The 19,407-nt window shown below is 36.2% G+C and overlaps 1 pseudogene across 1 annotated transcript in view; it reads right to left on the minus strand.

Moving 5' to 3' along the window:
* The window catches only part of LOC307152133 (complement C3-like), a 340,855-nt pseudogene that overhangs the window by 226,195 nt on the left and 95,253 nt on the right, over positions 1 to 19,407 (minus strand). The window contains exons 21-23 of the transcript XR_013824042.1: positions 13,319 to 13,379; positions 12,965 to 13,048; positions 5,219 to 5,422 (exon numbers count right to left, since the gene is read on the minus strand). The product of XR_013824042.1 is annotated as a complement C3-like (transcript). The remainder of the gene's footprint in view (positions 1 to 5,218; positions 5,423 to 12,964; positions 13,049 to 13,318; positions 13,380 to 19,407) is intronic.

The following is a 19,407-nucleotide window of genomic DNA, read 5'->3' on the forward strand; positions in this document are numbered from 1 at the left end:
AAAAAAGAAAAAATATTGCCACCATTGTTGAGATTAATGTGCTAAATTGTGATATCTCTGTGTTTCTAAAACATAGTGTAGCTTTTTTTTGGTTTATGCATGATGTGTTAAAAAAAAATGAGTCATAGCAATTTATTGCTGTAGTTTCACGGTAGTGCTAATGAAACACTTTTGATCGGGGATAAAACTCTGAATGAATAAGAATTAATTCCTTAGTGAATGAACCGGCAATATGATGAATTTGTCACCATAAGAATTACAACCGCAATCATTCATAAACTGTGTATGCGCACAAGTGTGTCTTGCTAAAACACAGTAGCAAAAGAAAAATGAATGTTTTAGCATCTGCATCCCTACTAAAGCAAGCACTGATCTCTATAATGGTAACTTCAAACAAACATTTTCAATTAAACATCTTAATAACAACTTCTGTATTACAGAAATAAAGTCATACTGGTTAATAATAAGTGTAATAATGTGTAATGGCTGGAAGTCAGTCGTAGTTATTGTGTTTCTCTATTTTCTGTTCTTGTGTTTCTCTTTCCTTCAGTGATTCTGCTTGTTAACAGCAGGTGTTCATCACTAATGCTCAACAATCACTTACATATTTACTTAATTTTCTCACTGCAACATTGTCTCAACGTTACTTTTACTCTTTGTAGTGTGGATTTTCCTGTGGGGTTGAAAGGGTTAACAGTGTAAGATAAAAAAGTCACACCCACAAAATGTATTTTAACAGTAATAAACTGTAAGTTATAAAACTGTTTTATACTGGCAACACTGTTGCCAGTAGTTTACTGTAAAAATAATTTTTTGGATCACCATTGTGCAGAAGAGTAGAGCCTGTGCTTCAGTCCAGGAGAAGATCTACAAACATTGATGATTTGCTGTGTGTTGCTTTATTTAACAGGCGGTGACTGTGTAGTTGCTGGTCCAGTGGAAATATCTTTATATTCAAAAGTTTTTTAGTGGTCTCAAATGAAAGAAGTTCACAGTAATACTTTGCTCACATTATTAATGCATTATAAATTTAATACATTTAAATGACAGTTGGTCAATTTAAGGCAGTCGGTTTCTGCAAGTGAAATTAGTTAACTTGAATTAGAATTTAGTGCATTTTTACAGAAACAAACTAGATTACAGTAAAGAACTGTAAAATTAACAGTATTTTACTGGCAACAGTGTTGCCAGTATTTTACTGTAAAAAAACCCGGTAAGGTCTAACAGTGCATGCTCTGCAGTGAAAGTATTGCTGAGTTATTTACTGATAAATAAATAGAATTTCTTTTTTTCCTAATCTATAAAATAATGTACTGCAATGCGTCAAAAACATCATACAGCTCATGAAACATTCACAGATGATTGAAAATGGCACTTTTTTTACAGCATATTATCACAATTAAAATGAGCCCCAAATTAAAATAATCTATTGCTTTTATGACAAGATATTGTTCATGGAGAAACAATTGCCCATGAGGGGGTGTCAAAGACTGTACAAAAAGGCTATCTCTGTTCCAAATGCTGTAACTTTTGATTCCTTAATAATTATTTCCTTATTTCCTTCCTGAGTTATTCCATGACAAATAAGAAAGATATATATATATATATATATATATATATATATATATATATATATATATATATATATATATATATATATATATATATATATATATATATGAAGAGTTCAGATGCAAAAGCCTCTAAGTGCCATCTGAAATTTTCTTCTAGAATGATCATTTTTATAAAGCTTGTATATTTAAGTTCAGTAATTTCACTTAAATGACAATTAATAGGTAATTTTCATTGCCATTTAAGTGAAATTACTGAACTTAAATATATGAGCTTGATAAAAATGATCATTCTAGAAGAAAATTTCAGATGGCACTTAGAGGCTTTTGCATCTGAACTCTTCATATATATATATATATATATATATATATATATATATATATATATATATATAGTCTTTTATCAGCAGTTTCTCGGCAGGATAATGTCCAAATGTAATCCCAAAAAAAAATAAAAAGTGTTCTTTCAAACGATACCTACCTTTTGACTCTCCTTGCTATAGTTTTGGAGTTATGATTATATAGTTTGTATATAGTTTGGAGCAAAATTAGCTGTTGCAGTCTTACCAGTTAATTCCTGTGTGTGTACACAGCAAAATCCCCAGTGTTAAATTAACACTCCTCAGTGTTTATATGTGTCCACACTACAGGGTGTTAAAAATTAACACTGAAGCAGTGTTGAAGTTAATGAGTTAATTTAGTTAACACTGAAGCAGTGTTGAAGTTAATGAGATAATTAAGTGATTAATTAAGTGATGATTGGCCATTAGTGGTGACACCTGATGATAACAAGCAGACTCACTGAAGGAAAGAGAAACAAGAACAGAAAAAAGAGAAACACAAGAACTACTGACTTCGAGCCATTATTGCACTCATTATTTTACCAGTTTGACTTTATTTCTGTCATACATCTACACACGGTCTTATTTAGATTTAACAGAAGTTTAGATGGTAATGTTTTATGGAATGTTTCGTTTCATGTCACCATTATGGTGACCAGTGGTTGCTTTAGTTGGGCTCTTGACCCTTTACTTTGTAACATTAGTATTTTTCTGGCTGCTCCAACTCTGTGTTTATAAAGCATATGTGTTGTGGCAAAAGAATCTATTATTTGGGCTGTGTTTCCTGAAAACATTGCGAGCCTAATTTGATCGTACAGACCATATGTTGCAGTTGGTCTGCAATCAAGTTAAGTTTAAGATGCTTTTGGAAATGCAGCCCTGGTTATGTTTCAATGATGAAATTACTAGTGACCTGATTTACTGATGGTACCCAGCATCATAAGCTGATTATCTAATTGTTTTATTGATTTTTCACTATAGTAGTTACTTCCAGCAATGTTTTAAAGATCTGAAGCATTTAAAATCACACACTGACATCAAGAATCTACATATGAATCTCAACAATGGTGACAATCAAACAAATGCTTAATGTTGCAATGCATGATGGGAGCCACCAATCAGAATGCATCAATGGCTGACATCATGCATTGCAGCATGAATAAATTATGCAGCTGAATTGTCCTGTAATTTTCATTGTTTTTTCTGTTTGCTTTTATTTTGCTATTGTTTTGTTCTGACTTTAGTAGCTTGTTTTGTGATGTTCATAGTTGATCTGTTTGTCATTAGTTTGTTTATTGTCACCATTGTTGAGACTCATATGCTGATTCTTGATGTCTGTGTGTTTAAACACAATAACTTCTTTGCTCAAAGTATTTTCAAAATTTTTGATATTGCTGTTGGATCTCAAACTGTAGAATCTCAGAGCTACAACCACCAATACTAAAACAAGACATCAAGCATATAGTAAAAATTTAGACTCTGAATGACATCAGTGAATCAGGTCACTACATGATAATGTTTTTATCATCAAACCATATTGTGAGCAGGTCATGTTTTCTCTTGCAGTAACAAATGTGCTTTATAAACACAGAGTTGTAGCAACCAGAGAAAAACTAATATTAAAAACTAATTGAAAAGTGTCAAGAGCCCGATTAAAGCAAACACTGACCACCAAAATGGTAACTTGAAAAGAAAAATTCCATAAAACATTACCGTCTAAACTTCTGTTGAATCTCTGCACAGTGGCTGATTTGTAGTTTGTACCACCAAAAGTTTCTCTGAGTTTTCGTATTTTTTTGCATTTCCAATTCATTTCCTATAGCGGTCATTTTAGACCGTGAAGGAGCCAAGTGTGACTATTTTTTTTATACGACCCTTTAACATATCCGAATCATGTCCATGATTTTTTTTGTGTTCACATAGCTAATACAACAAAAGTCACCAAGTGTCATCCCATTCCGATGAAGCAAAAAGTGAAGTAAACGTTTTCGGTAATTTTAGACCGACGAATCCCAGAGGGGAAGAAATATTTTGGATTATATTGAAAATGCTGATAATAGTATACTGTACAATCACAGGTTGCTGTAATCAACAAGGTAAACCTAATTCTCTAAATGAGTTCAGTGATTCAGGTCAAATGATGATTATGTTAAAATATAACCAACACCACCTGATAAACTTTTCTCTTTGTTCATCTAGCTGTTATAACTCAGTTACATCAGGCAAACTAAATCTAAAGTTTAACATTTAAAGGTCAACTGGCCAACTAAATCAATTTTTCTCCTTCAGTGATTCTGCTTGTTAACATCAGGTGTCTTCAATAATGGTCAATCATCACTCAATCAATCACTTAATTAGCTCATTAACTTTAACACTCTTGAGTGTTAATTTAGCACTCATATTTGTCCGGAGCCAAATAAACTCCCAGGAGAGTTCATTTAACACTGGAGTTTTAGCTGATTTCACTAATTAGTTCTCTCTCCTGCTGAATTAACAAATCCAGGTGATTGGAACAAAACACTGAGGAGGACTTTTACTTTCTGAACCTGGACTTTACACCTTTGGGATTTTGTTTGGCAGCCATAGCTGACAGTCATTGTAAAAAATAAAATCTTAAAAAAACAATCAGTGTTAGTTCACTATAGTGAGTATTTCATGTGTTATACTTATAACCACAGAGAAATAAATACCTGGTTCTGGATTCATCATTCTTTTCTGAACACAGGTGAACACAAACTGACCACATTCAACTTACCACCATCTCTCCACGAGTTACAAGTGAATCCTCTTTAAAGGAGCCGTCTGCCAGTTGTTTGTGGAGAACCAGCCACTTGAGGGCGCTGCAGATCACATTTTCCTCTATAGTAATTAAGTTATTGGCCATGGTGAAGACTTTAGCCACATATGCAGTCAGCCTTAAAATCAGACAAACAAAAATATATCAATAAATCAAATTAATTATAAGTTCTAATTATTTTTACTATTATAACAATGTTAAACAATACAATATGTAAGACTTTACCATGTGTTGCTCAGCCTGTCTATCGAGGCAGTGTAGGATCCATCTGATTTACGGTAACCCAGCTGCCGTTGATAACCTTCATACAAACAAGATAAAGAAAAAAATATATATATATTACATATATTTTCCGCATTTTTCATGAAAGCATCTTTGAGTGTGCTTTTGATTTTATTTCATTTTCTTTAGGGGTGAATTCAGGTTGATTGGGACACATTTTCCTAGTCATCTTAATGGCAAAATGTGTCCCAATCAACCTGAATTGACCTTATATTTGTCCTGCTGACCTGTGTAGATCTGGTTAATGGCTTCACTACGGCGGTCTATTCCAACAGTCTCCCACTGATTAGTGCTGTCCAGATAATGAGTGGCAATAACAGGTAGAGTCATACTGATCATGTTCTCCTCTCCATTACCACGGGGCTGGACAATAAGGCGACCCATGAAGTCTCCACTGATGGCCTGCTCGACTGTCTGAGAGATCTCTTCACCTGGAAGGAGGAAAGAGCAGGATGAGAATTCAGTTTTTTATTATTTGTGTCAGGATGGAATAAATTCACACGCGATGACTCTCTCTCACACTAATGCATTCATTTATATGTAATCTTTACTATATCTGATTTAGAACGAGCAGAAATCTGTGATAAACATAATGACCCACAAAGACAAAAGAACTGATAAAAATAAGATGTTATGTAGGAGCGTCATATGCACTGATCAGAGGTGGGTAATCCAGGGGCCAAAGAGTAAAGTCCTGCCATATGTTTATTCCACCCATGAACTCAGTCATCTGATTTCACTAATTAGTTCTCTCTCCTGCTGAATTAGCAAATCCAGGTGATTGGAACAAAATACTGAGGAGGACTTTTACTTTCTGAACCTGGACTTTACACCTCTGCATAGCAATGCCACATGTCAGCCAAGAGCAAAGAAATAAACCAGGACTGGACCTTATCGTAACCAAAATAATCTGTGTACAGTGTTGTGTGTAACGCAACTACTTTTTCGGGTAAAAAGTAGTGTAACGCGTTACTACTAAAAATTTGGTAACGAAACGTAGTTCCTTTTTCAAATCGGCGCAACGTTACTTTTCCCATGGATATATTTGACAGCGACACTGCCTCAGCTGCGCGCTTGAGAGAAGAGAACTGTTGAGACCTGAAGAAAACGATTTAGTTTCATATTTATGTTTAAATTAAATAAAATAACAATTTTGTGTGAAGACATGATTTTGACCACTTTATTAAGTTTGTTTTTGTAGAAAACCTGTATTTAAAGTGAATTTCGTTTTGTATTAATTGTATCTTAATTGTAATCAATGTTTTATCAATCAATTGCCTGAATTTAATAAGAAGTAAATTAAAGAAAACTATTTAGTTTCATATTTATGTTTAAATAAAATAAATAAATAAATAATTTAATCTATGTTGATTATATGAAAAGTGAAAAGCATGAGTAAGATCATAATTTTGTGCAATATATCGGGAGATAAATGGAGTGGGCAGACATGATTTAGACCACTTTATTAAGTTTGTTTTTGTAGAAAGACTTTCTTTAAAACGAATTTCGTTGTGTATTAATTGTATCTTAATTTTAATCAATGTTTTACCAACCAATTAATCGCCTGAATTTAATAAATAAGTAAATATGGCATGCGAAATAATCATGACGGCACCAGCGCGTGAACTGGAGCTGGTCTCCATACTGTAAATGAACCGAAACTCAGATAAGCTATACTTGTCTCACAGACCTGAGACATATATAGAAAGCTTGAATATGTGTACTTTTAAACAAAATATTTTTTTTTTCTCTCAAAATCTCTTTTTTTTCTCCTACTCCCTTAAAGTGAGTCGTATGTCTGAAAACTAAGCTTATGTGTTGTCCTATGCTATCAAGACGTGATTCGCACCGGTGTTAGAGAGCAGGAGCGCTTTATTGGCTGTTGCTGAAATTTAAAGTTCGGTGGATAGGAGGAGCGGAGCGGAGAGAAGTGGTGCGGGCGCGCTGCTCATCGCGGAGTGTCGCACTCTACCCCATGATGCAGAGCCGGCTGAGAATAAAAGTTGCCGCACACAGCAGCGTCAATGAGAAGGACTTTTTTCTTTCGAAATTGATACTATTTTTTATAATAAAGAGCACAAAAAAATTACCTGTTATGTCCTCCATTGTATAACTTTATGTCTACATATTTAGGAACAGATATTGGGTTCTGCCCAAAGTCAAGCAACATAAAAGTAACGTAATAGTAACGAGTAACGTAAAAAGTCACTTTCCAAATGGGGTAACTAAGTAAAGTAACGGATTACTTTTTTTTAAAAAGTAACGAGTAACGAGCAAACACTACTTTTTAAAAGTAACTTCCCCAACACTGTCTGTGTATATTAAATATGGAGTAATTTCAGCCACAGCCTCAGATGAAATCAACTGAACAGCATTACCAGCTTCACTTATTACTAACCAGACTGACTTTATTTCTGTCAGACGTCTACAAAAGTTTTTATTGAGAATTAACAGAGGTTTAACTCTAATGTGTTTCATTTGAAGTCACCATAAGAGTGATTAGTGTTTCCATTAGTTGGGCTCTTGTTGTGACAGTGTGAAACGCATATGCTGCAGCAAAGAAAGCTAAAGTGAAATGAGATCAGGTGATCATGGTTACCTGTTGATGGTTTTATAATCATCATGAAATAAACTGATTCACTGAGGTTTTTATAATCTAACAAATATAATGTTCCATTAATATTTTCACATCACAAACCTGTGTTACTGCAGAATGAAATTCAGCAATATAACAATCGGTTTAAATCTTCTAACAAACATGAAATTTAAAAATTAGCCTTTGCTGACGCACACAGATATCAACAATCAGCGTATGAATCTCATCAATGGTGACAATCACAAATATTTAGATAAACAGATTAATTCAGATTAAATCACTGAAAAGCTATTAATTCACAACAAAAACAACAGCAAAAAATAAAAGCAAATATTTAGAATCAAACAAAATTATAGGTCAATTCATCTGCATAATTTATTCATGTTGCAATGCATGCTGGGAGTTTTGTACTATGCTGGTACCCAGCATGCATTGCAGCAAAGTACTTTTGATTGTCACCATTGTTGAGATTCATACGCTGATTGTTGATGTCTGTGTGTGTCATATTAAACTGGCTTTTTTGTGCTCATGTTTGTTAAAGTCTTCTAACTTACTGCTATAATATTGCTGAATCTCATACTGCAGTAACACAGGGTTTGTGTTGTGAAAAAATATTAATGTGATAACATAATTGTTAGATTCAGAAGACATCAGTAAATCAGTCTATTTTATGATGATTATAAAACCATCAACAGGTAACCATCATCACTTGATCTCATTTCACTTTAGCTTTCTTTGCTGCTGCAAATGTGTTTCACACTGTCACAACAAGAACCCAACTAATGGAAACACTAATCACTCTTATGGTGACTTCAAATGAAACACATTAGAGTTAAACCTCTGTTAATTCTCAATAAAAACTTCTGTAGACGTCTGACAGAAATAAAGTCAATGAGCTCACTAGGGAATACCAATATGGCGGCGCGGTGGCTTCACTGTTTATGACGTCATGAGCTATCCAGTCATTCTATATAGATCAGTGCCAGAGGTGGGTAATCCAGGGCCAAAGAGTAAAAGTCCTGCCATATGTTTATTCCACCCATAAACTCAGTCAGCTGATTTCACTAATTAGTTCTCTCTCCTGCTGAATTAGCAAATCCAGGTGATTGGAACAAAATACTGAGGAGGACTTTTACTTTCTGAACCTGGACTTTACACCTCTGCATAGCAATGCCACATGTCAGTCAAGAGTAAAGAAATAAACCAGGACTGGACCTTATCGTAGCCAAAATAATCTGTGTATATTAAATATGGAGTAATTTCAGCCACAGCCTCAGATGAAATCAACTGAAGAGAAAAGAAGACATTAAATCTGTGAAGATTTATCTTCACAGGTAAGAAAAACAGTTTGATACTATTAATTAAATAGTGAATGCTAAAGACCTATATTTTTGTGAATTGGTGAATATTCAGGTGAATATTTCGCAGCCACGAATTAATAATACCTCAGCACGTTATACTAATGTGTTCCCTCGTTTTATTATATTGTAGCCACGTTGTAATTCGTTAAATCAAAATGAGGGAGGGAATTAGTTTGTCGTTCAATTCGTCGTAACAACGAATTATTTAGATCAGTGGACAGGGCGCATAAGAACAAGCAGAAAGAGAGAGAGCCCCGGCCGCGCGCGCACACTCTCACTGCCTTCAAACATCACGAGCACTGTAGGCTATTGCTCTCTCTCTCCCTCGCGCATATCAACATCATTTGACACAATAGAAAAAGGTCGGTAGACCGATTGTGTTTTATAGATTAGTAGTTTGTTCATATAAAGTGTTTGATTAGCAAGCACATGTTCAGGAAATGCATAATACAAGGTTAATGTAACGGTAAACGGACTCTGCACGAAGCTCTTTTGAAGCTGTCAAATGGTGTCGCTATTGGACACTTAATTGTGATTACCCAGCGGGCACCTTGATGTCAAAATTACGTCAAGAAATAGGTCAAAAATGAAAGTCAAATTGACGTCAAAGTGTTGATGTCAATTTGATGTCAAGATTTGACCTCTGCTGATGTCATTTTGCCAAACAAAAAGGTGAAATGCATGGCCGTACACTTATTACCAGCTTCACTTAAAACTAACCAGATTTACTTTATTTAATTTCCGGTTTAAATAAATATAATATTTAAATAGTTTAAAATATATTAAACATATTTTGATGACACCATGATGGCGGTTAGTGTTTGCTTTAGTTGTGCTCTTGGCCCTTGACTATTTAATATAAAATTTTCTCTGGCTGCTGTAATTGTGTGTTTATAAAGCACAACTGTTGTAGCTAAAAAAGCCATGAGAAACTGAGATCAGGAGATATTGGTGGTTTATTGAAGATGATGACAATATCATCATGTAATTGCCTGAATCGCTGATCTCATTCAGTGTCTAATCTTTGGTTATATAGGACTTGTGATTTTAATGTTGTATTATAATATAAGCCATTTAATTTAACAGCATGAGAATAATGTTTTTTTTAATTAATAAAGGATTTTAAAAACATTTAATGCATTAAACTTAACATTATTACTATAGCTATCATGAATCAGTGTATGACTCTCAACAATGGTGACAATCAGTGAAATGCTTCATGCTGCAGTGCATGCTGGGTACCACCAATCAAAACTCACCCATATCTCCCAGCATGCATTGCGGCTTTAATAAATTATGCAGCTGGAGTTAATCTGATTATCTGGATATTTTGTTTGATTGTCACCATTGTTGAGATTCATACGCTGTTTCTTGATGTCTGTGTGCGTCTAAGTAATGCCATTGATGACAGGGTTTTGTGCACTAAATAGTTTTTAAAAAACAAGTATATTATTTGATAAACAACACTGCTAGATCTGCTGTAGAATCAAATTACTTCTGTCATGAATAAAACCGCTTTTAAACCACAAATCCCATATAATCAAAGCATTAGACACTGAACATGATCAGGGATTCAGGCAATTACATGATGATTTCATCAATAAACCGCCAACATCTCCTGATCTCAGTTTCTCATGGCTTTTTTAGCTACAACAATTGTGCTTTATAAACACACAGTTATAGCAGCCAGAGAAAATGTTATATTAAAGAGTCAAGGGCCAAGAGCACAACTAAAGCAAACGCTAACCACCATCATGGTGTCATCAAAATATGTTTAATATATTTTAAACTATTTAAATATTATATTTATTTAAACCGGAAATTAAATAAAGTAAATCTGGTTAGTTTAAGTGAAGCTGGTAATAAGTGTACGGCCATGCGTTTCACCTTTTTGTTTGGCAAAATGACATCAGCAGAGGTCAAACTCTTGACGTCAAATTGACATCAACACTTTGACGTCAATTTGATTTTCATTTTTGACCAATTTCTTGACGTAATTTTGACATCAATTTGATGTCAAATTGACATCAAATGCCCACTGGGTATTGCTGCTCTGAGGTTTCTTAAAGGCTACTGTTGACTGTTTTATCGTTGTTTTTTGAAGATCTTCAAAAAAACAACGATAAAACAGTCAACAGTAGCCTTTAAGAAACATCAGAGCAGCAATAATCACAATTAAGTGTCCAATAGCGACACCATTTGACAGCTTCAAAAGAAGCAGCAGCTCTTGCCTCGGAGAAAACAACACGGGCATAGCGACAATTTTGCATATAAATTACTACTAATAGGGCTTGAATTACAACCTGTGGGCAGTTTTTCCTACATCCTTTTGTGAACGTCGTTTTACACTTGTATGCTGCTCAGTGGGTCATCTTAAAGGGGCTCTAGGTAACTTTTTAACCTTAACTGAACAGCTTCGGAGTCAGTGGAATGGTTATATTACTTATTTCGGGTTGAATGGTGGTGGTTTCGCACCCCCCTGGTGCCCGAGAGCGGAAAAAACTCACTTGCAACTTTGGGACGCGGGTTGTGTTCCAGGAAGTATCGCGTGATATCAGGTCTCGCGATGTAACGAATTGCTTGACGGCACTGCACACGTAATTACACGCCCCCATTCAAGAACCGGCTAGCTAAGCAAAGGGCAACGAGATTTAGTTATGGCTGAACCTGTAAAAAGAAGCAGAAAGCTAGGAAATCTTTGTCGGAGGACCAACGAAAGAGGAAACGGGAGACTGACCGAGCAATAAGTCAGACTCGAGTAAAGTTAAATATCGGACCGGCTTTTTCAGAATGGTGAGAACTGAGAGAAACAGAAGCCTGCAAAACGGATGCAAACCTTCTTGCTGTTGCACTTGTAAGTATCTTTGGAATAAACTGTTTTTAATATTTAAATTTCAAGTAATTGCGACCTCAGGATGTTTGCTATTGTCTGTAAAGTTTTTTTTTATTATGATCGCTGTCTGTTACGGGCTTACTAGTAACGTTACGCTAGATACTATAACTTTGATGTTAGGCATTGTCATTAGCAAACACGTTTGATTTCTGTAGTTGTGTGGCCGTTCCTCTGTCGGTTTTATTTGTGTAACTTACACTTTTATTTTATGTCACTAAGTCAACGCGTCTGATAATAGGCAATAAACATGTTGCACATATCATGATCGAGCTAGAAAAAACGTTCGGATGTTTTCTTAGACAAGCAAAGGTAAACCATCATTCTACCAGATGAACTTATAGACCTTGCTAATATAACTTTAGACAAATATTATCCTCCGATATATATATATATTTTATGCTCATGCCCACTCTCCCAAAAACAAACAAACACGAAAGCAGTAGTTCGCCTCGTTCATATCGTTCGTTCCCGGTAAAAATACTAGTATGCATGACAACACAATAAAAAAAAAAAAATCGCCATCAGTTGGAAAGAAAATATTGCTTTACTTGCCTCGGTAGACATAACTGGCTTTAAAATAGCCGGTTCCTCTGCTCAGCTGGGTTGACAGCTGATCAGCTGGGTTGCTCGTGGCGAGGGGGGTGGGGTGACAACAGTTTGTTTTTACGACAGAGTGTATGAAAGCATTTACTACCAGACACTAGGGGGAGCTCGTAGAGAAAAAACACTCAAGAGTTGCCTGGTGCCCCTTTAAAAGTGCCGTCAGAGCTACCAATCTCTGTATAACGGGCGTTGGAGCCCTCTGCTGGTAGGGAATCGTAAGATGGCCGCTCGAACACTTCCGGTGGCTTCACTGCCTAGTGGCAGTTTAGAACATCATGAGCTATCCAGTTATTATATAGATTAGTGGTCATATGCCATAGCTGATTTGTTCATCAATGACGTTATCAGCGACTAGTCGACTCGACTTTCATCACATAAATGTCGACTTTAATAAGTCATTCAACCCCAATTACAAACCAGTCCCAGCATTAAGTACTGAGGAACAATCTTCATACAAGTGCAAAAACTCCCGGAGGAGTAGATGGATGTTGCACATTCATGAAAACATATTTTTCCTCACCAGTAATTGAGATGTAGGTGTTAGCAGGTGTGTCTGGAACCCGATCCTTTAATGTTTCAGCTTTAATAACTACAGGTTTTTCCCCTGTTCCATTTGGGATGAGAAACAGAGACAAAGAGGAAGATGGAGGAAGAGTAATGAGTTGGTGAAATTGTGTTCGCTTTTGGTGAGTAAGAGTAGGAATAACTACAAAAGTGTAGGAGTTCATTCTGGTCTCTTGATTAACTCGAACTATAATGAAATTTAGAAAAGTATTTTTTTTGTTTATAATTGGCTGAAAGTATAATGTGTGTAATGTTGTATAATGCAAGTATAACACAGTGATGTAATTGTATGGTTCACAGTAAATCTCACCATTCTTAACAGGATTGAGCTCCACGTTTGGTCTGTGTAATGGAGTCAGCACACCCTCAGACTGAGAGAGAGAGAGAGAGAGAGAGAGAGAGAGAGAGAGAGAGAGAGAGAGAGAGAGAGAGAGAGAGATTGAGAGAGAGAGAGAGATTGAGAGAGAGAGAGATTATCTATTCAAAATATTACAAACATCTATTGATTACATTAATGAATGACCAAATCAAAATTGACAGAAATCCCGTCAGACGTACCACCACCTTCAGGGTCTTTCTCACTCCATCATAAAACTCAGATGATGAAGCTTTCACCTCAATATCATGATGTCCCAGAGTCATGGGAATAATCACATATGAAACCGCTATGCTGGAGTCTTTGCCAATGTTTACTGTTGTTCTGTATTTGCCTTTCTTACTGGCAGAGCTGCAAACATGTTCTGTCTCCATAAACTCCACACGCACCTGTGAAAACAGGAGAGCGAGACACAAATCTCTTCAATATCTAGAGGAAACTTCCTCCAAAATAAATGCATTTCAACTGAACATGAAATGTGTGATGACAGAGGATATTTCTGATATGTCTATGATTTGACTCCTGCAGAAATAGTTATTATGATGAACATGGTTTTAATGTATAACATAAATTAAAAAAAAAATTTAATATCAAATCTGATGTACCCTCTTCAGATTCCTTGGTGTGTAGTTGTGAATAATGGCCTTGATTTCCAGTTGTTCACCGCGCACAGCTGAATAAGGGATCTTGAGGTCAATGAATAAGCTCTTAAAAACTACAATCTCCTCAGGTTCTGCCACACAGATGCCTTTGAGGAGGAACACAGACACACAGAAGGGTTTAAAGCAGCAGCTCCTGGATGATGATGATGATTTTCAGATCATGTATCCTGTGTTTGCAGCTTCACTTACCAAGTGTTGGTGACAGACTGACAGCCAAGATCTGCCAGGTAGTAATAGAGTCTTTCAGGAGGATATCTTTATCTGTGACTGGTGCTGGACTGAGATATGAGGAAAATACAAGAAGACTGATGAAGCACTCTTTTAATGGTTGTTTACTATCATACTCTCTCTCTCACACTCACACACACACACACACACACACACACACACACACACACACATACATAATGACATAATTTGCTAAGGGTGTGAACGGCGCTCAACTGACCGGCACTCCTACTCACCAATTCTCACATAGATCAATCTCTTCCCAAATCCAACTCTCAGGGAACTGAGTACGTGACACGATCTCATCAGAGTCTGTATAATAGTCATCATCATCATCTGTTGTAACAGATACAAATGTGACAGAATTTACATTTTAGAGCAAAAGGACAAACAATCAAGTCAAGTAAAAATTGTAGCGTTTATACGCCCGTATAAATATAATTAATTATTATTCATAACGGATTATGATCAATAATTAATAATTTAATTATTTTCAGAATTTACTGTAGCAGAATCAATAGTATGATCATTTTATCAGTTCATCCAATGAACAGAAAGCATAAACAATTATTAACTCTAGGAAATATAATATCTTCCTGGCCGAGAAAAAATAATCCCCAGCTAACAGTAAATTAAGAAATAAATCAAGGGTAAAAGCATAGGTAACTTAGATCGCAGTTCAAGACAATAAATTTGTAAGCACATAACACAAGTAATACTTCTCTTTTCAAACACAAACGATACTTGTATGTTTTTTAATGGATAGCCAAGTTTAAATAAAGGCTTTTTAAACTTATATTCCTTTTGAGTGCCTCAGAACCATTGTTTATTTGTGAAACATTTCTGGATCTCCAAACTGAAGAGCACCAGAGGAACACACCTCTCAATACCCAAGTAGCACTCCTAGTAACTCGTTTGTGGTACAAACAATACTTTATTGATTATATATAACACACATGAAAGTACCTAACACAAACACACGCACACGCATATACACACACATTCATACAAGTTACAGAAAGAAAGAAAGAAAGAAAGAAAGAAAGAAAGAAAGAAAGTTTGGAAAGAATGAGTTTAAGGGTGAGAGGAAGAAATCCCGAATTTCTATATGCACTCAAGACATGACCTGAACCAGTGGCGGCTGGTGCTAAAAAAATTTGGGGGGGCACAACAAACTGAATTATTAATTCAGGACTGAATGTAGGCTTATTGCTACATAACAATTTAACAGTGATAATAATGTAGCTATCATTAGCCTAAAGTTTAGCTAAAACTTCAGCCGGTATAGGGTTGGGAAATAGCCAATTGCCAAATAAATCTGAATTTTTGGGCTAAATGGCGATGTATAGTATAATCTGAGTATTTAATTATTATTTTTCTATTTGAATAAAAAAACTCTGTATTTAATTTTTTTTTAAAATATTTAATATCCTGATCAATATTGTCCTACAAACAATGTTCATATTGAAGGTTATAAAAACAAACATAGTGTAACCTTGCTGTCTATCTGCAGTCTATCCAAAAAAGGGGTCAAATCACATTACATTCTAACATTGCAACATTACAATCTAAAAACAAAATAATGCTTTTTAAAGAAGTAATTTACTAAACTTAAAAAAAAAAGCTAATATCATAAAAGTACACATGTAGGTTTGAAATTCTCTAGCACATTTATGTTCACCAACAACAACAAATATTCAACAACAAATGTTTTAGCTAAATATATTTATAATTTAGTGCTAATGTATATTTTAGTCAGAATAATTGCGCTCCTATTCTATTGCGCTCCGTCTGTTCGGCGCGCATGCACGCGGCGGCGCTCGTTCACGGAAGTATAGCTTGCAGAAAGCTCGCCCACTCATGACATCAAACTGGAAATATTGACTTTCTAACAATTATAGATGGAGAATATGTCCGTGAAATGTAAGTTATGCACTGAGAAAATTATTGGATGTCACTTCAGCTTATGGCTAAATACTATTAGAGGTATATTTGTTTCCACCAATCGCTGCACAAGTGAAGTTTACGTATGATGACGAAAGCACGTTAGTGCGAGCCCTGTGCGTAACTCTGTGGTTGAATGAGATAGTGATTGAAAAAGTCCCTTTCACACTTTGGTGGTGCGTCGCCCGATCGCCCTAATGAAGAAACCGCCGCTGACCTGAACGAACCATCAATCATTAATTTAACCCTGGTCGTTCCTTATGCAGGTTATAAAAGGTTATAATGCACCAGTTCAGTTAAGAGTCTAGAGGTTACTGCGTTCCGTTTGAGGATTCCCTTTTGTCGGGTACAAGGGTGTTTTTCGGGGTCCGTTGGTTGATCTCCTCGTGCTTGGGTAGAGTTCAGGGAGAACCAGTCACGTGGTGTGCTGGCAGATGGTTGAAGCGTCTTTGAAGTTGAAAGCGTTCGTTGCAGCCGTGAATCATGGACCGAAACTTTGCAGCAAAACTTAACTTAAAACCGAGACTTTCAATCGGAAAAGAAGAATAACACAAAGAAATAAATAAAATGAGATACGGAAAGTAGTTAGATGACTGGAAATGAATCTAACCCATCTGATCTTAATTTGGGTTGGTCTGCTCGTCTGTTACATGGTTACTATAACCATCGTATGCTGTCTCCGTCTTTGTTCTGCCCAACTTAACTAACGCTCTGCGCTGGGTTTTTAAAGGGTTTTTTAAAACAAAAAAAAAAAGGTTTGTTACTCCTACAAATGGGAGTTCTGACTGCTGCTTTGTTTTCAAAGGCGTAAATCATGTCTTCCCTGGGGGTGTAGGTTCTCTAGCTTTAAGCGGAGACCAGATGCAACAGTTTAGGCATGATTTCTAATTATCAGAATACGAAACATTTTGCACAGATTTAATTCCAGCCAACTTGCTAGTTGTGTTCGTAAGATAGCATTGATAGGAAACAGTACACACTTTCATTCACACATCTAATATCTAACGATTTCCATGACTTCTATGGGATCTAAACAAGTATAAACATGTATGGGTTGTAGACAACAAAGAATTATGTAGTTGAATGATGTTTGATTATAAGTCCATCGAAAATTGTTCTGGAATGATTTTATTTATTGTTATGGGTAAAATCTCAGTTCTCGTGGTTTGAAGAGATTTTACTCTGTGTCATTCAGAGGTCCTTAAGAAAGATGGGGTCTGTTTTGTCGCAGGGGTCAGGTGACCTCTTGGTAGGGCCCTGAGCAGTACCATCTCTGAACCGATCCGTCTTGCAAAACTATCAAACGTTGACAACGTTCTTCCTTTAGTTAACCAATATAAAGTATTTGGTTAGCAGACTCTCTGGAGCCTGTGGTTGATTCATGGCTCTGGGTTTGGTGATTTGAGTCTGGAATGTGAAAACTCTGTGTGGGATTATGTTTGAACAAAATCACCTAGAAGCTTCAATTGTGTTTGATTATCGGTCAGTCAAGAATTGTTCTGGGATGAGTTTTATGGATTTTGATATGCAAAGTCTCTTGTGATATGTAAAGTCTCTTGTCTAACCCATCTGAGGTCATGCATATTTCCTGCTGGAAGCGGGTTTGTTCATCTCTCATGGGACCTTGGTCTCGGTCACCCTCTTAACTGATCAGTGTTCGGCAACAAAGCATTGACCAGTTATTTCGTTAGTGCTGGGGGGGGGCTCTTTTAAATAGCCAGACTGGGGGCGCCGGACCGATGGCAAGATTGATGATGATCATGAGACGTTCTGAACAAATCTTCCCCCTTCATTCGGCGAGAAGCGGAAAGGTTGAATTAATCTTCTGGAAGAAGATTAGTTTGTGTTTGGTTCATCCTCGCAGTCGTTACAAAATGTATCAGGTTCCAAGCCCTGATTGGTGCTAGAACCCTATCGTATTTGCACTGTTTAATCAATTATTTATTTTCTGAAAGTTTCTCAAGGGAATGCCATACATTTGTGAGAGAAAGCAAAAACATTATCATATTATTTTTCTTCCCATCTCATATTTTTTCCATTAGGGGCTCTGTAGACATCATAGCTGGATCAATACTAGCATGTTCTGATAATCCTCAAGATTATGTTAACTTTTCCAATACAGTGATCATTCAAGCCACAATGACAGATAAACAACATATTTAACAGCAGAGATGAACTCTAAAAACATGTTTAATCTTTAAAAGGTTTTAATCATAAGAGCAGATTCTCACCTGATCTCCGTCTTCTCTTTGAAAGGATGGGACACTCCGGCGCTAGAGGGAATTTAATTAGAATGAAATTAGCATATGGCACTGTAATGTGTGAGAGGGAATTCACTACAATTGAACTTGGTGCAGTGCTTTTCCAGCGCCGATCATACCAACTTAAATTAGTTAAAATAATAGATACTGGAGACATTCATAAATATGTAGAAAATTATTTCAATTGTATGTTCATGGAAACTGCCCCTATGGATTCATTTTAGTGAAATATTAAAGGTGCTATAAGCGATCTCGGTTGGCGTAACCTCTTGTTGATGTTTGAATTATTATCTAACAAAGCGGAGGCTAGCTAGACCCTCCCTCCTCCTCATCCGCGCACTAACCCCCCGAACCCCACCCCCACATCATTCTTGTCGGTTATTGGCTGGAACAGTTTGTTATGTTTCGTGCTGTGAGTCGCTCTGTTTGTTGCTCAGTTTGTTTTTGCTGCAGTTTGTGGAGCGTGGGCTGTCTACAGAGACTGTGTTTTTTTACAGTGTGTTCAGGGGACAGGCAGCTAGTGGATGGTGAGGAGATGTTAGCGGTATGTGAAAAAAAATGTTTTGGCCTAAAAAACGCGTGAGATCGCTTATAGCACCTTTAAATAAAATATACTAGTCTTTTTATTAAAATTGAAGAAATTACAAATATACATATATACTTGTTCTGATGTTGGTTCCTCCTGCGGTGTGTGACTCAAACATCAGACCTGCATCACTGAAAACCCCCATACTGTCCCTTCCACCTCCTGCCGTACAGCCGGTGTCATGCTTCTCTATGACGTCCCAGATCTAAAGAAACAAAGATATCATTTATTAGCTAAATTACAAGCTGTTGAGATGCTTAAGAAGGTCCTTCACCTGAGTCTGAGTGAGTCTGTTCTTGTTAAGGACATGCACAGCCTTGTCAACCACCACCAGCCCAACTC

This window comes from Squalius cephalus, assembly GCF_949319135.1.
Source record: "Squalius cephalus genome assembly, chromosome: 2".
NCBI lineage: Eukaryota > Metazoa > Chordata > Actinopteri > Cypriniformes > Leuciscidae > Squalius > Squalius cephalus.